This window comes from Lygodium microphyllum, chromosome 3 (assembly GCF_053477565.2).
Source record: "Lygodium microphyllum isolate KBCC chromosome 3, Lygodium_microphyllum_v1.1.10, whole genome shotgun sequence".
NCBI lineage: Eukaryota > Viridiplantae > Streptophyta > Polypodiopsida > Schizaeales > Lygodiaceae > Lygodium > Lygodium microphyllum.
Window position 1 is genome coordinate 142,480,892 of NC_141137.1, and position 16,430 is coordinate 142,497,321.

Below are 16,430 nucleotides of genomic sequence, written 5' to 3' on the forward strand. Positions count from 1 at the left end.
ATCAACTGAAGCATTCACAATCGTTAGTAAAATAATACAATTAAACCGACAAAAGTGAATACCTAGCAGTCTTCAGCTACATAAATAAATCAACTGGTTAGAAATAAATCCTAACCTTAATTTATTACGAGTGCGCACTCTAAACTCATAAACGTTTATTAATTTAATATGCATTTTGCGGAATCACCCGCAATGGAATCACCCATGTACACACTAAATTAATGAAACGTCCGAAAAGGACAGGCGTCCCCATCAACTTCTCGCACAAAGAATCCTCTTTGCGTATGAGCCCCGGTCATCTAAGTTTACGGAATCCACCGTAAAACCTCACGGAATCCACCGTGGAATATGCCTCCTGGCATCAGTTGGAAAGAGGGTATTCTCTATCCCTCAGAGGATATTGAAAATTGATGCCAAGGCAAGAAGTACAATTGCTAACTGTCAAGATAGGGACTCCACCTTAGCAAATGTCCCGGGAGTACTCGCCTTCACCATTATTTGTGCTTCTAAATTTAGGAACACCGCTTGTTAAAGGATTTCATGACCCCCCAAACTAATAAAAGAAATGTAAATAATGAATCAGATTGAACTCTTGGAGGGCGCGTTGTCGTGATGCTATGCGGACATAGTGTGAAAAAGCATGGAATGCATCATCATTTGACTTTCTTATTGATCAAGAGAGTCAATGTGATCTGTTATTTTTTATATTATTTATTGTAAAAATCTGAAAAATGTAGAAAAGCTTCTAGATTAGGATGGCATGCAAAAAGAAGGTTACTTTTTCAGCCAGTTATTGGATTTTTCATAAAAAAGACACATTGGTGCAATTGTGTGCAGCGCGATCACTGTTGATAGGCTGAAAAACTGCACTTTGAACTAGAAGAAGAAGAAGGAGTGATCCAGGAGATCCATGATCGGGTGTCCTAGGGTTTTACCCCCTTCCTCGGAAGCCAATGGAGCCATCAGATTTGAGTTCCGAGCAATAGAGAAGGAGCTGTTGTTTTGATGCATGTTTTTGTTCTACAAAAAAAATCTAGGAGATCTAATGCCTGGAGATTGTTTTTAAGTAGTACCAAACAAAAGAATTCAGATTCTGTCAATACATATTGATTCAATTCATTGTGCTTTATCTTTGTCATGTTTACCTCTTATATATTCTTTTTCTTCTCTTCCATCTCCTATCTCTACTTCCTTCTACCTCTGATCCCCAGTGGATTCAACCTTTAGACAAAAACCCCTCCGACAATGCCAAACCACCCCTAGGTGGCCACCAACCCTAGCCAAGGGGGTTCTAAATAGCCACGCTGGGAACGTGGACCGAACCCACTACCAGAGGTCTCTTTGCGGGTTGGTCTAAACGTAGGAGGACACTTGGATGCTAGGGGGGCTTTGACTGTAAATTCCATGCCTCCAGGTCCTACTCAAACGATTTGCATGACTCGAGATAGATTCTCGAGGCCCCTATTGCTAGTTCAAGGGCAATATCTTGAAGGAAATAAGATGCATTCCCACGGATTGCGGATATTGTCACTTTTGAATAAGACTTGTATCTTAGTTAAAAAGCTAATATTAAGTTTACTTCCAAGGAACCTGACTGAATTGTTTTCATGTTAGTGCCATAAGTTTACGTGAATGAACCCTATTCCCTAAAAGGCTTAATTAAGGAAGTTGATTTTAAATGTCGCACATAAATGTGATAGGGGCTAATTAGGTAACTAAAGTATGCCTACTGAGGGAAGCGGCAGGGAGAAACCCTCGACAGGTCCATCCTATGGAAGGGTGGTCCAAGAGAAATAGGAGGCTTCTTACAAGGCTTTACCGACCTTTAGGTAGTGTTAAGTTAGAACCCAATTCATACCATTTTAGGAGACTGGAATGCGACTATGCCCAGAACAGAGAGGTTGAGCGGAGCATCCCTCTCATTTCCCATTCTCTTTGAACCAAGTGCGGCATGGGTCTGCTTCGGTTTGGGTATCTTTACATAAAGTAGAATATTGAGGAACCAACGCTAGAATGCTTTCAGGAGACCTTGACCACAAGGAACCTGGATTTCAGGTTGATCCTAGTGGGTTTAGCTGCAAACATTCCGTTGTGAGGTGGACTTAAGAAACCCTAGGTGACAAACCCCGAAACATTCCAAGGGAGTGCCGAGCAGTAACACTTTGTCTCGTTTCTCGATGGGCCTAAAAAATGTGCGTGGACAGCCATTAGGCAGGCACGTTACAAGTTCATACTCAATCCATACTTGACTTGGACTTGTGAATTGAGGGGGCTTGCTACTGTTCCAAGGGCACCTATCCTACTACCAAGCTAGCCTACAATGTCTTAAACTCTTGATGCCAACCATGGCATGCTCCACCAAATCCATAAATCTCCAAGTGCTATGAGTGTGCCATTTATGTCTTCTAGCTTTGAGTTGTTATACTCCATAGACATATCATTAGACATAAGGGGGAAGCCATGGGTGATTGCCAACATTGATAATGGCTCATCCTCCCTCAGTCCAAAAATTTATCCACATCATGGAGAAACACGAATTCTTTGTCCTCGATGAAGAATTCACTCATGATATCTATGTGACAATATGCATCGATGGTGGAGGCTACAACCTCTTGCTTACCTAAGCCACCTCCTAAGGTGTTAACCATAGCAACTATAACTCTATCGGCCATAAGGTCTAGAGATTTTACCTCTTCTATAGCTTTTCCTTCCTCTCTAGCATTGTCCATTGGTAAAGGCTTTGGATTAGGAACATCCATCAGTAAGCCTCCCACATGCTCTTCAACATCCACTATGATTGTAGGTGGGTCTCACCTTTATTGAGTAACAAAATAAAAGTTGCAGTCCATGAGGGGTAGTTAGTGCCATGCTGATCAGAGTTATATTCCCTAGCTTGCTAAGGAGTGAAGTGATGTAAGTGGATGGGGTGAGATTTACATAAAAATGACCTAGTCATTTTCAAATTGCCTTTGTGCCATTCATGTACTTCAAGAGATTGCACGGCACCCATTTCTCATTGGAATCCTCAAACCCGACAATATATTCTTGTAAATATGTGTTCATGTACTCGATAGGGTATTGCAGGCTTGGACCATGCCACAATACTGTATCATAGTACTTGATATTGGGACAAAAGATCTTGTACACATCTGATCTCCCAGTGAATTCCTTGTGCTGAAGAAATTGCATGAAGCTATTAAGAGTGTGATCCATCGCGCAAGGAGTGAAAGAAGAAAGTGTAAGGGTGTTTGGGAGAGGAGAAGTGGTTGGAGAGCTAGAAAATGAAAACGAGACCAAGTGAATGATTTTTATAAGCCATAGACTTAGAATTATAGTTTCAAAAAATCCATTAACTTCTTTTAATACAATTTTAAAAAGTAAAAGAAACAAAATCATAAAACAATCCAAAATATAGAATGTTAGAGAATCTAAAATATGTATAAAGCATTTAAAAAAATTCGTTGATCCATTCATTGTTGATTTTTGATACATCATTTTGTACATACATTTTGACTTGTTGCAAAGCACTCAATAACCTATAATTCTTCTTCATTCTTTTGTCCATCTAAAAGAAAAAAAAAACAAATAAGATTTGAACTACTGTGTCTCAATATTTTTTTTTTCTAATATTAAAGAAGCTCACCTTTCTACCACCAATACAAAAGTTGAAGCTCTCCATATGAATGCTTCCCATCAAGACAAGATGCTTCAAAAGATTTAGGAGAATCCAACAATCACTCATTGTGATTGACTTGATCATTCCACATGGCATATGAAGTTCAATATCAAGTGCTTGTCCCATGTCTTTAGTGGACTCCAACAGAATCCATTGGCTTGCTTTTTTCATACAATGTTGGTAATAGAAGCACATGCTCAATGATGAATGTGCAATCATAACAAAATGTAAAACTAGAGACTACCATTCTACACGAAAAGATGCCATCTTTCTGCACCCCATCCATCTTGGGGAAGATAATAATCTTGATGGTGCCTTTGTCTTATCTGATAAAGAATGCAAACACTGCACATAGTGAGAATGCAAAAAATGTGAATTAGATTCAAGATCTTCAGGAAATTTGGATGAAGAGTAATGAAAAAAGTTAGTGGAGTTAAAAGACATCAAAGACAAATAAGAGGTTGGGAACTGATAAAAAGCACTAAGGATGCTTGTCTTACAAAAAACATTTGAATAAAGGGAAGGATATGCTTCCAATTGTGTTTCTTCTTTTAATTTTTTGTATTTTCTTTGTTTTTCCTAATACATGTGGGATTTTATTTGTGTAGAATTTGCATAGTTAACTAATGCCATCTTTTATCACAAGAAGATAGGTAATTTGGAATTGCACCATGTGCTCCTTGAGCATTTTCATGACCTTGCTAATAAAACTGCTTGAAGTCACGTACGAGTATAAAACTACAATTATATTTTGTTGAGAAAGGAGTTGGTATGAGAAATTTGAAGGAGGGCTTTGAAGTGATCAGAAAGTTCTATTTGGAGGTGAATGGTGGCAAGAAGTTAAGAAATTCAAGACTAAGCAATTGGTGTGTGGATTATTTTGTGTGATTGATTTGCCCACAAGTCCCCATATAGTAGGTTTTAATGACATCCCTCCATTGGGTAGACTCTTAAGTGAGCATGTTAAATCAACATGATACTAGCAAGTGCAGTCATGGATAACGTAGGTTGGGTGTTTGGTATTTGTCTCCCTTCATACATTGGAGATGTAGAAACAATGGCATCACATGCAAGGTTGGTAATAGGTCTCTAATGGTGTTTGCAATATTTAGAGCCTCATTTAACTAGAACAAATTATGGAGTCTCTTTTAAGATATTAAAGTATTTTCTATGTTTCTCTTTCAAGCTCTTATTTTTCATTCATATCATGTTTGACTACTTTTCTTGTTTGGATAGAGTCAAGTTTTAAATGTATAGGCTTTCCATAAAGTTGGAAAGCATCCAAAATATAACATAAAAGCTAGTTCAAAGGTAGAAAAATTTAAGTATGTGGCCATGATCTAATAATGCTATTTTTTTATGAGTGTCAAAATTGGTAGAGATAATATTAATTGATCAATGTATGCTTTGCTTACATAGATCAAGGGAGAGGGGGGTTTTGTAGCAAGATATAACACAAGATATGACACCCCACTACTTACCTTCATCACAGAAAACACAATGTGATGGTAAGAGTGGTGGTTGATGTGGCTTGCTAGAGAGAAGTGCCTCATATATATTGTTATTTATGGAGGACTTTTGTCCTCCTAATGGTAGTGCAATTGGGCTTGGAGGTATAACTTCACCTTGCATGAAGGTAGCCATGCAAAATGGATGCCCATGCAAATGGGCTTGGAGGTAGAACTTCACCTTGCATGAAGGTGACCATGCAAAATGTATGCCCATGCATGGTAATTGAGAATGATGATGAGATATACGATGAGTACTTGGTCCCTTTTATCATTAGATACTATGACATGGATGCAATTGGAGTTATAGATATCGACATTGATGAGATGAGGAGCATGTAGAAACATTTGTGTGTGATGTCTCACTTGACTAGTAAGTGCATGATTCCATTTTGTGATCTATATCCAAATAATAATAATTTTCACTTGTTACCATCATATCTATTTTCCATGTTATACATAGGATATGGCTAGAGTCATATGACAAGTAGTTTGTAATATGATACAATTGGTGTGAAGAGAAAAATAATGTAGAAAATCATTTTCATCAATGATAGTGCAATGGAGGATTCATGGAATTGTGAAAAAACTTTGTATTTTTTTTTCTTGTGACATTAAATTGTTGGCTGTTGTTGTAGAGAAAGAGATAATAGCAACATCTAGCATGTCCATGTTAAAACATGTCTATGTGAAAACTAACACATTCATCGCAAGCAAGCACTAAGCTCAACACATGATAGTTTCCAATTTGCATGTTCACATGCTTGTACATGTTTAAAGGTGATAATAATGGTAAATGATATTATTTTACTCTTATTTGCCATAATATGATCGTATCTCATGGTCATTAGATGAATGTTTCAAACCAAAGTTCTTATTCCTTATTCCTTTTTTGCTACATGTGTATTAGTGACACTTACATTTATTCCTATAGTTGTTCCATTATTCATATAACCCTCCTATCAAAATGACATTCACAAGAACATACATGAAGATGGATATTTGTTGCAAGTCATGAGGCACATATCTAACAAATACCTCGTGACTTGCAAGAACATCAGAATAACACTTGCAAGAATAAGTGTACAGTTTTCTATGAGAAACTCTATCTACTAAATTCTTCGAAAAAGTCACTCACACTCGACTTGCTCAAGACTTTTTATTTGCTAAGTTGACATATTTGTGGGAGATTGCTCACTTGGCATAGCTTTGAGGTTATGTTATCTAGGGACATTTCTATGGGAAATTGCTTACATCTAAGAAAATTGGATGCAACATGTGCAATGCTTGTAATCAAGAATCATGTGATTATATGAGTAACAAATATTGCCTCAACTTGATAGGTTTGTTAAAATTGGTATTAAGTGCACAATTTCCTACATATGTATTTCATATCATGAATACCACTACATTCCTATAATTCTAGACGCACCATAATAATATTCTTTTTATCCAATTCCAAATGTGAGCATGAATACCATAGGATTCTCCCAACAACAATTCTTAGACCTTGGGAAGGGCGGGGGGCAGGGGGGGTTTTTTAATGGCCAATGAAACCATTAAGAGAGTTAAAACCAATATTATTATCCTTAGTATACATGAAGAGTTGGGAAAGGGTTTTTCAAATCTAATCCACAAGAGTGGATAAAAAACTTTTTAGGGAATGGTAGTAGACTAGACTCTTTGGTATTTGTAGTCCCATTAGTCTTTGTTCCATTGAAGTTCCACCTTATGTTAAGAGTGTAGAGCTCGTGAAAGTAGCTTAATGGTAAAGTCCACTTGTCGTGGGGGATAGGACTGTGAGAGTGTGCAATGGAACAGGAAACACGAACATGAAGAGACGAGGGAAGAGAGATTGCAATGAAAGAAGAGGATGGAAGAACAAAATCTACATTAAACTCCAAAAGAATGCTAAATATGCAAAGGACTGATCACTCCTACATGCATTCCAAGGTATCATTGAGGCTAGATGATGAAAATGTAGTACCGAAGATTGAGAATAGTCTCTATATATTGAAATATGTTGAAACGTGAAAGAATGAATTTGTGAATTATCAACCAACAGTTAGGCATATTATAAATACCCAAATAACCCAAAAAGTGGTCAACTTGATCATGGAGTGCCATAAATGTTGGTTGGCTAGTATATAGTAATAATTTAAATTTTTTTCTTCTCTCTTTTAAATTTTAAAATTTTTCTCTATAATTCTTTCTCTTCTTCTTTGTTTCTCTCTCTCTTTCACAAACATTTTTTTCTCTCATTGCTTCTCTCTCTCTCTCTCTCTCTCTCTCTTTTCCTTCTCTCTCTATCTCTCATTTGTTTTTTCCTTACACACACACACACACACACACTCTCTCTCTCTCTCTCTCTTCCTTTGCCTATCTCTTCTTCTTCTTCTTCTTCTTTTTCTTCTTCTCTCTCCCTTCCCCTCCCCTCTCTCACAAAAAGTATATTAAAAAATAGCTTCTAAAAATATTTAATTAAAAATAAAAGAAAATTTTAAAATATTTTTTAAAAATATTTAATTAAAAGAGAAAAAATACTATTTGTCTCTCCTTTTCTTCTCTCCCCTCCTTTCTTCTCTCTCTCTCTCTATCTCTCTCCCCCTTTTCTTCTATTCCCCCTCTCTCTCTCTCTCTCTTTATAATTCTCTCTCTGTGTGTGCCCTCTCTCAGCTTCTTCTCCTTCTCTCTCTGATGGGACTTGAAATGGGCCGGCACTGGCTATGGCACTAGCCAGACCTCATTCTCATGACACACAAACACCCTCACGGCCTCGCGGACCAAGAGCGTCTATCTACTGCTAAAGGACTAACTGCCCTAAAGCTTAATCTATGCGTTTATAATTTATAGTCCAACATTTTCCTTAAACTCCTCAAAGGGAGAACCCAAAGTATGTAGGCATAACGCCTTGTCACACACACATAGGAGGCACTCCACAACTAATAGTCGGAGCCCCACTACAGCTCTCCTACATCGCAGGGATTGGCCCTTTGATGCGCTGCTAAACATATAACACAAACGAGCACAAACTCCTCTCAAGGTACCAATATTTTACGTTCCAGGATGTACCATTCCTCACCACAATTTCCCCTTAGGACCCAACGACTAACCTACAGCTTAGGACATCCTCTCACGCTCATCATTGGTCACAACCTAAGGAAGACAGGTGCCATGCATCCAGGAGGTTTTTATGATACCTTTTAATTATTACGCTTAATGCGAATTGTGTATTGCTATGTGGTTAGACAAAAGAAAGATCAACATCGTGCATGGTGCATAAAGCATTCTTTCCATGAATTTTACTAGCGCGTGCTGCATTTAAAGGAGGCACCGAGCCATATGCTCATGCTACCATCCTCTTTATTCAAACCGTTTTCTATATGCCAAGTGCAATGCATAAATCAAATCTTTTCTTTATCTTTCAATGTTTCAGCCCCTCTTCATCCAACTCTTAGCATTTTGCATCATTGATTGGTTAGATAGGGTTTCTATGCATTTCTCCCTTTTAAAAGAACAATAAATACGCACAAAATATAGAAATGGGGACAAACCGAGGCCAACCTCATGCTTTGCAATTGTTATACATTGCACAAACATAGATATAATTTTTCCTAATTTTTCTCAGCCCATTTTCCATTTTTTCCTAATTTTAAACCCATTTTTTTAATTTTTGGGCATTATTTTCTATTTTTCTTTAATAAATAATGACTAAAAATGAAAGCTGATTGTGGGCTGGGCCTTTAGGTTCATTGAAAACAAAAAATCAGATTTAGTTGGTGTGACATATCATATTTCTCATTTATATAGCAAAACCCCCAATTTTACCCTTAAAACGCGTGTTTTACGGGTTTTAACACTAATTCCGGCCATGTAGCCTTATATTTTCTGGATTTCAGGTTGCAAACAATTGAAACTCATGGCAAACAATATCATAATGAACTTTCATCCCATATGAACAAAGTTTCATAAACCAAATAGAATAAAAAGATCATTTTTCTTTGTAAAAATAGCATTACCGCTTATTTTCACGTCTTGGTTTTTTGGTCTTGATTACGGGACTGATTTCCAGCATGCATTTAATGCTCAGCATCTTCAAGAACAGCACTCTTCATGTCTTTATCTATCCGGAAGCAATCCGGTCTCATCCGGACAAGCTTTCCTCCACCATTCTTCATTGTCTTCATCCACACAAGAACAGCCCCTTAAGGGAGAGAGAGGGAGGAGAGAGAAAGACTAAAATCAGAATTCTCCATTCAGGCCACCATTGGACGAGCGAAGGATGGGGATATGCTCGGCCCACAGGGGGGAATCAAGGCCCAAGATCTGTTCCATGGGTTGTATGCAACCCCTCAATCATGAGAGAGAGGAGAGAGAAAGAAAAATTTGGCGTGAAGATGATGTCGCCTCCATCTCCTCCTTCATCTTCTCTCTCCACGTTTTTTGATGTAGGATGCATAAAATTTTTGGGGGGGCCAAAGGCTCCAAAGGGCACCCCTTTTGGCCCTTTCAAATGTCCACCTTTTCATATCTTGCCCTTTTGTGGCCATTTTCCCGTCCTGGCTCAGGCACCTTTTAAGAGTCGTATTTCACTTGGTGCTTAAAATCATCCTAGCTGGAGCCGCCGCCTTCGATGTTAAATATTTTTACCCTAAATTCCATATTTTTTGGCAAATTTTAGGCACATCCCGGGCTCAAAACTCCGCTCTCATTGGAGACCACGGGATAGGGCGACTCAGCCCTTCGAATCCCATAACAGATCTGCACAAAACAACCAAAAGAAGCATCAAGCTGAAACAAAATAGATACATACTAAAACATAGCATAGTGCTCACTCTACCCCCTGACAAAACCAATGCATGACATCCACAAGGAGTAGGCCTAGCAAAATCTGATAGAAGGTTCGAAGGAAGTCACTAACCAACTGCTCCAACACAGCCAAACTAAAAAGAACTATCAAAGAGGTTGCCCTAAGTGGTGGTCTGAACTACCTACCTAACTAAGGACAACACAACCAGGAACTCCTACTAGGCGAGGACTCCTATAGCCTGATCAAGAAGTATTTTCTTTAAGCACATTTCTTCTTCTTTTAGGGTTTTATTTTCTACATACTCGGGCATGTAAAAAGGAGGAAGCTGAGCGTAGTGACCCAAGGAGAACAGGGCATCGGCCTTAGGACCTGTCTCGGTACCCAAGAACCTACCAAGCCCTCGCAAGGCGACACTTAATCCTTTTTTTACGCTCACTTTTATTTTTGCTCCAAGCTTAATTTCTTCTTTTCCAGCAAGACGCCACCCCTAGGAAGACAAGGGATCAGCCCCGGGTCTGACTTGTCCCCAAGAACCTACTAGGCCTTCACAAGGCGATGATCAACTGCTCATAAATTTTCATTTCTTTTCGATTTTTTGATAGGGGTTAGAACCCCTTTTTACACACCTTTGTATATATTTAGGGGTTTTTAAGATATTCAGGGTTTCTCTTCCCTTATCATGATTATTTTTCTTATGGCAGGCTTCTCTAACTGCCTCACAACTAACAAGAACTCCTAGAACGGCTGCCTTGTAGGCTAGCAGAATAGGTCACTAGAACTGCCTTCTAAAACAGCTCTTTCGATGTTTGACAATGTCTTTACAGGAGGCAACGACTACTCAAACCTCCCTCAAACATACTTAACCAAAACTTGGGACTTCATGCCTTGGACGCCGGTCCCCAACAAGAAAATAAAAATCCCCCAACAAGTACACACACATATAGTAGAAAAACACGGTACTCGAAAATGAGAGATATCACTTGGATAGGGCCACGAGAAGCTTCTGCGCGACAAAAGGATCCTTCCAAGCTCTTCTTTAAACTTACCTAGCACAGAACTAAAACAAGAAACCATTAACCGCACCTGTACTAAACAGACAACAGGCCCTCTTGGCCTAATGAAATAAAGCACTTCCTCTAAAGAAACTGAGCGGCCCTCTTGGGCTAACAAAATCTGGATATAATATCCAAAGTAGCTAGCCTTCGGTCGACTAGCCCCATGCTACTCATGCAAGTTAGCTAAAAGCTTGATCTTGTATTTTTTTATCTTCGTTAAAAAAAAAAAAAAGAGATACAAGTCCAAGCCTTTCCACAAATAACTCATCAATAAGACCGATCCCTTCTTGGGCACTATGAGCTGAATGAACGGCCTCCATGGGCTCGCATGTCCCACATTTATTGTCATCCGAATAAACTGGTCGTTCAAGTGGCTGAGTGGCTCCTTTGGCAAAAAGAATCATAGCTTTGTACTCATTCAAACCTCCCCTATTTGGGTTTTCACATAAATCAGTGCTGCTACCCAAACTAGGTAGAGCTTCAAGCCTAGGCACATCACATGGGTGTAGCCCAAGGAAATGTATATTGTCAGATGTATATCCAGTCTTATCCTCTTGGGGGTTCAACAGAATATATCCAGATGGGATCCTTGGCCTTGCATCCGACACTCCTGCCATACTTTTGGAGATTTTGGGTTTCCAAACCCATCTCACATTTCCCTTAATATTCTTGCATTCCCTCAATTGCTGCACTGGTCTAACGAACTCAATGCAAACTTATCCCTATGGCCAAATGGCCTCACATCCTTATGACCTTTGTGCAGCACAGGTGGACTTTTAGCATTTTGTATCCTCTTTACAAAAGATGTCTTTACTTGTTTACGTCCACTCTGTAAATTTTCCCCCATAAGAACCATGCTTTCACTGAAGGGAACAACATCCATCCAAAAGCATGATTCCAGCACCAAAGGTCTCTCAAGAGCCTTACTAGCAACAAAATTAGAACCACACACAGAATGCTTATCAACACTCATAGACCCATTGCTTCTATCCATGTTGCCATCACAACTACCTCTCGTGGAAGTGTTGCAAGCCCTAATGGGACTTACATGGCTTGGAACCTTTTCACTGATAGGCATGTCATTACTACTCATAGGATGGCCATTTTTTGCTTTGAGATTTTGGCCACCAAGGTTCCCCTCATAGGATGTCTTGGTATCAATAAGTGAGCTGTCTTCTTGCAGAAACAATTGAAAGTAGGATGCACTTGTACTGAGCGGGGAAAACTCCAAAAGTTTCCCCAGCATCTCTGAATATAACCCTCATAATCAATGGCATGCATTTTTGCTTCCTTTAATGACTTAGGATTCCGCAGTCCCACTTGTATTTGTGTATTAATCTCTAAGCCATTCAGAAAGATCTCACATAGCACATCATCTGGTAATGTACTGGCTCTTCTTGGCCAAAGCCTAAGAGTACTATCAAAGGCTCTAGCATACACTTTAACAGAAAGATAAGACTCCTGTCTAAACTGGATAAGCTACCCTAAGACATGAATCATAGGGAGCTTCTTTTCATACTCATCTAGAAATCTATCACAAGTCTCCTCAAATGATTTGATCGACCTCTTGGGAGGCTCCAGTACCATTTCCTTGCCTCTCCCTTTAGGGTACTTGAGAATACGAGCATCCAGTGTACATCGTCGAATCCACTTGCAATGCAAGTTAGGTCATATTCTCTTAAATGAATCATCGGATCCTCATTTGGCAACCCATAAAACACTGGGAGATCCCTATAAAGAGGAGGACATTTAGTCCTCCCTTTTGGGATCAACACCGGGTCATTAAAATCTTCATATTAATCATGATCTGGGTCCAGCCTCTTAGGATTTTTAACCTCTTCCATCCCCACCCTTTTCGCTGTAGGGAGGTTAATATCCTCAGTGGCATCCCTTTCTGCTAACTCACTGAGTGGTCTAGGGAGCCCTATAAGTTTCAACATGTCATTTTGATCCCCTCTTAGAGGGTCTTCCATACCTTTCCCTTTAAAAGGAAAGTCCATAACAGGTTTATATAAGAGCTTTTGGTCCTTATCTAAAGCAGATTTATCATTACCACTTCTTAAAACTTGGGAACCGTGCCTTTTAAGCAATGGTTTTCCCTTGACAGCTAGGGCTTCGAACATCCTTGTAATGCCTACTATGTTGTCATGGTGGCCCATTACACGGGATGTTTCAACCACAAGCATATTCCATCGTATATCAGCACTTTCCCATGGAATCATGGCTTTAGCATGATAACTTGTTGATGCCATAACTAGCCTAGTTTCTAACATGCTTGTTTCATGCCCTCTAGGTTGATGGATGGTTAAACATGATTTCTCTTGGGTAGAGACTACACCAAGGCATTTTTGTATGGGGAAAGCCAAGTTTTTCCATCCTTGAACAAAACCCATTTTATGGATAATTTAGGTTCCCTTGAAACCCTAGATTCAAAAACCGCCACTTATAGGTAGCTCCTAGCAAACGCACCACTGATGGGACCTGAAATGGGCCGGCACTAGCTATGGCACTAGCCGGACCTCATTCTCATGACACACAAACACCCTCACGGCCTCGCGGACTAGGGGCGTCTATCTACTGCTAAAGGACTAACTGCCCTAAAGCTTAATCTATGCGTTTATAGTTTATAGTTCAACATTTCCCTTAAACTCCTCAAAGTGAGAATCCAAAGTACGTAGGCATAATGCCTCATCACACACACATAGGAGGCACTCCATCGACTAATAGTTGGAGCCCCACTACAGCTCTCCTACATCGCAGGGATTGGCCCTTTGATGCGCTCCTAAAAATATAACACAAACGAGCACAAACTCCTCTCAAGGTACCAATATTTTACATTCCAGGATGTACTATTCCTCACTACAATTTTCCCTTAGGACCCAACGACTAACCTACAGCTTAGGACATCCTCTCACGCTCATCATTGGTCACAACCTAAGGAAGACAGGTGCCATGCATCCAGGAGGTTTTTCTGATACCTTTTAATTATTATGCTTAATGCAAATCGTGTATTGCTATGTGCTCAGACAAAAGAAAGATCAGCATCGTGCATGGTGCATAAAGCATTCTTTCCATGAATTTTACTAGCGCGTGCTGCGTTGAAAGGAGGCACCGAGCCATATGCTCATGCTACCATCCTCTTTATTCAAACCGTTTCCTACATGCCAAGTGCAATGCATAAATCAAATATTTTTTTATCTTTCAATGTTTCAGCCCCTCTTCATCCAACTCTTAACATTTTGCATCATTGATCGGTTAAATAGGGTTTCTATGCATTTCTCCCTTTTAAAAGAACAATAAATACACACAAAACATAGAAACGAAGACAAACCGAGGCCAACATCGTGCTTTGCCATTGTTATACATTGCACAAACATAGATATAATTTTTCCTAATTTTTCTCAGCCCATTTTTCATTTTTCCCTAATTTTAAACCCAATTTTTCCATTTTTGGGCATTATTTCCTATTTTTCTTTAATAAATAATGACTGAAAATGAAAGTTGATTGTGGGATGTGGCCCTTAGGTTCATTGACAGCGAAAACTCAGATTTAGTTGGTGTGACATATCATATTTCTCATTTATATAGCAAAACTCCCAATTTTATCCTTAAAACGTGTGTTTTATGGGTTTTAACACTAACTCCGGCCATGTAGCCTTATATTTTCTGATTTTCAGGTTGCAAACAATTGAAACTCATGGCAAACAATATCATAATGAACTTTCCTCCCATATGAACAAAGTTTCATAAACCAAATAGCATAAAAATATCATTTTTCTTTGTAAAAATAGCATTACCGCTTATTTTTAGGTGTCTCGGTTTCTTGGTCTTGATTACGAGACTCATTTCCAGCATGCATTTAATGCTCAGCATCTTCAAGAACAGCACTCTTAATGTCTTCATCCATCCGAAAGCAATCCGGTCACATCCGGACAAGCTTGCCTCCACCATTCTTCATTGTCTTCATCCACACAAGAACAGCCCCTTAAGGGAGGAGAGAGAAAGACTAAAATCAAAATTCTCCATTCAGGCCACCATTGGATGAGCGAAGGATGGTGATATGCTCGGCCCACAGGGGGGAATCAAGGCCCAAGATCTGTTCCATGGGTTGTATGCAACCCCCCAATCATGAGAGAGAGGAGAGAGAAAGCAAAATTTGGCGTGAAGATGATGTCGCCTCCATCTCCTCCTTGATATTCTTTCTCCATGTTTTTTGAGCGGGGGGCCGGGGGGGCGGGGGGGGGGGGGGGGGGGGTTTGGCAAAGGCTCCAAAGGGCACCCCTTTTGGCCCTCTCAAATGTCCACCTTTTCATATCTTTCCCCTTTTGTGGCCATTTCCCCGTCCTGGCTCTGATTCGAGTGCTGTAAATTTCTGCGCGTTCACCTTTACATCCCGCATTGACTGGTAACTCCTAAAAATCCACATGACAGTCTGAAAAATTATCAAAAATCCACAAGTGTCACTTAGGCGCCTTTTAAGAGTCCTATTTTACTTGGTGCTTAAAATCGTCCTAGCTGCAGTAGCCGCCTTCGATGTTAAATATTTTTCCCCTAAATTCCAGATTTTTTGGCAAATTTTAGGCACATCCGAGGCTCAAAAATCCACTCTTACTCTCTCCCTCTTTATTCTCTCTTTAATTTTTTTCTTTTCTCTCTCTCTCTCTCTCTTAAATTTTATCTTTCCTCTCTATATATTTTTTCTCTCTCTGCTTTTCTCTCTCTCTCTCTCTCTCTCTCTTTGTAAAATAGCTAGTTCTTACAATAAGCAAAATAATTAGAAATATAAAAAATACACCATATATGCCAAGAAACCATAGCCAAGGTGGCTAGGCATAAAATTATATTGCCAGGGAAGGTTGAGAATCATAGATGAATGTTGCAACATGAATACTCACCTCATGCTAAGGTGGGACATGGTATGCACCCCATGATCTTGGTGGCTAAGAGTATCCATCCTCTTAGATGGTGGGAGGAAGGAAATCAAGTCTTGTATTCTTCAAAATGGCAAAAGATCCTTCACATGTTACATCTCCACCTTGTATATTTAACCCTAGACTAAGGCATTTATACTTTATTACAAGCCATCCCAGCCTAAAGGAGCTTTGTCCTCAAAGTTGGAATCTGGACAATTTACAAGGAAAGATTATAAGAATAGCTTTGTAAGTAATGGATCCATGCTGAAATGAAACTCCAAGTTGAAGAAGATCTCATATGTGAATGAAGTACAAGTATGAAATCTGAGTAGATTGCTAGAAACTGTCCAAAACAGGCTGCTGCACAAGAATGGCCATAACTTGAAGAAGAAATGTTTGAGCACCATGTATGAGCTATAGAAATGTAGAGGACAATCCCTAGTATCCAGTCATGCCATAAAATTCCAA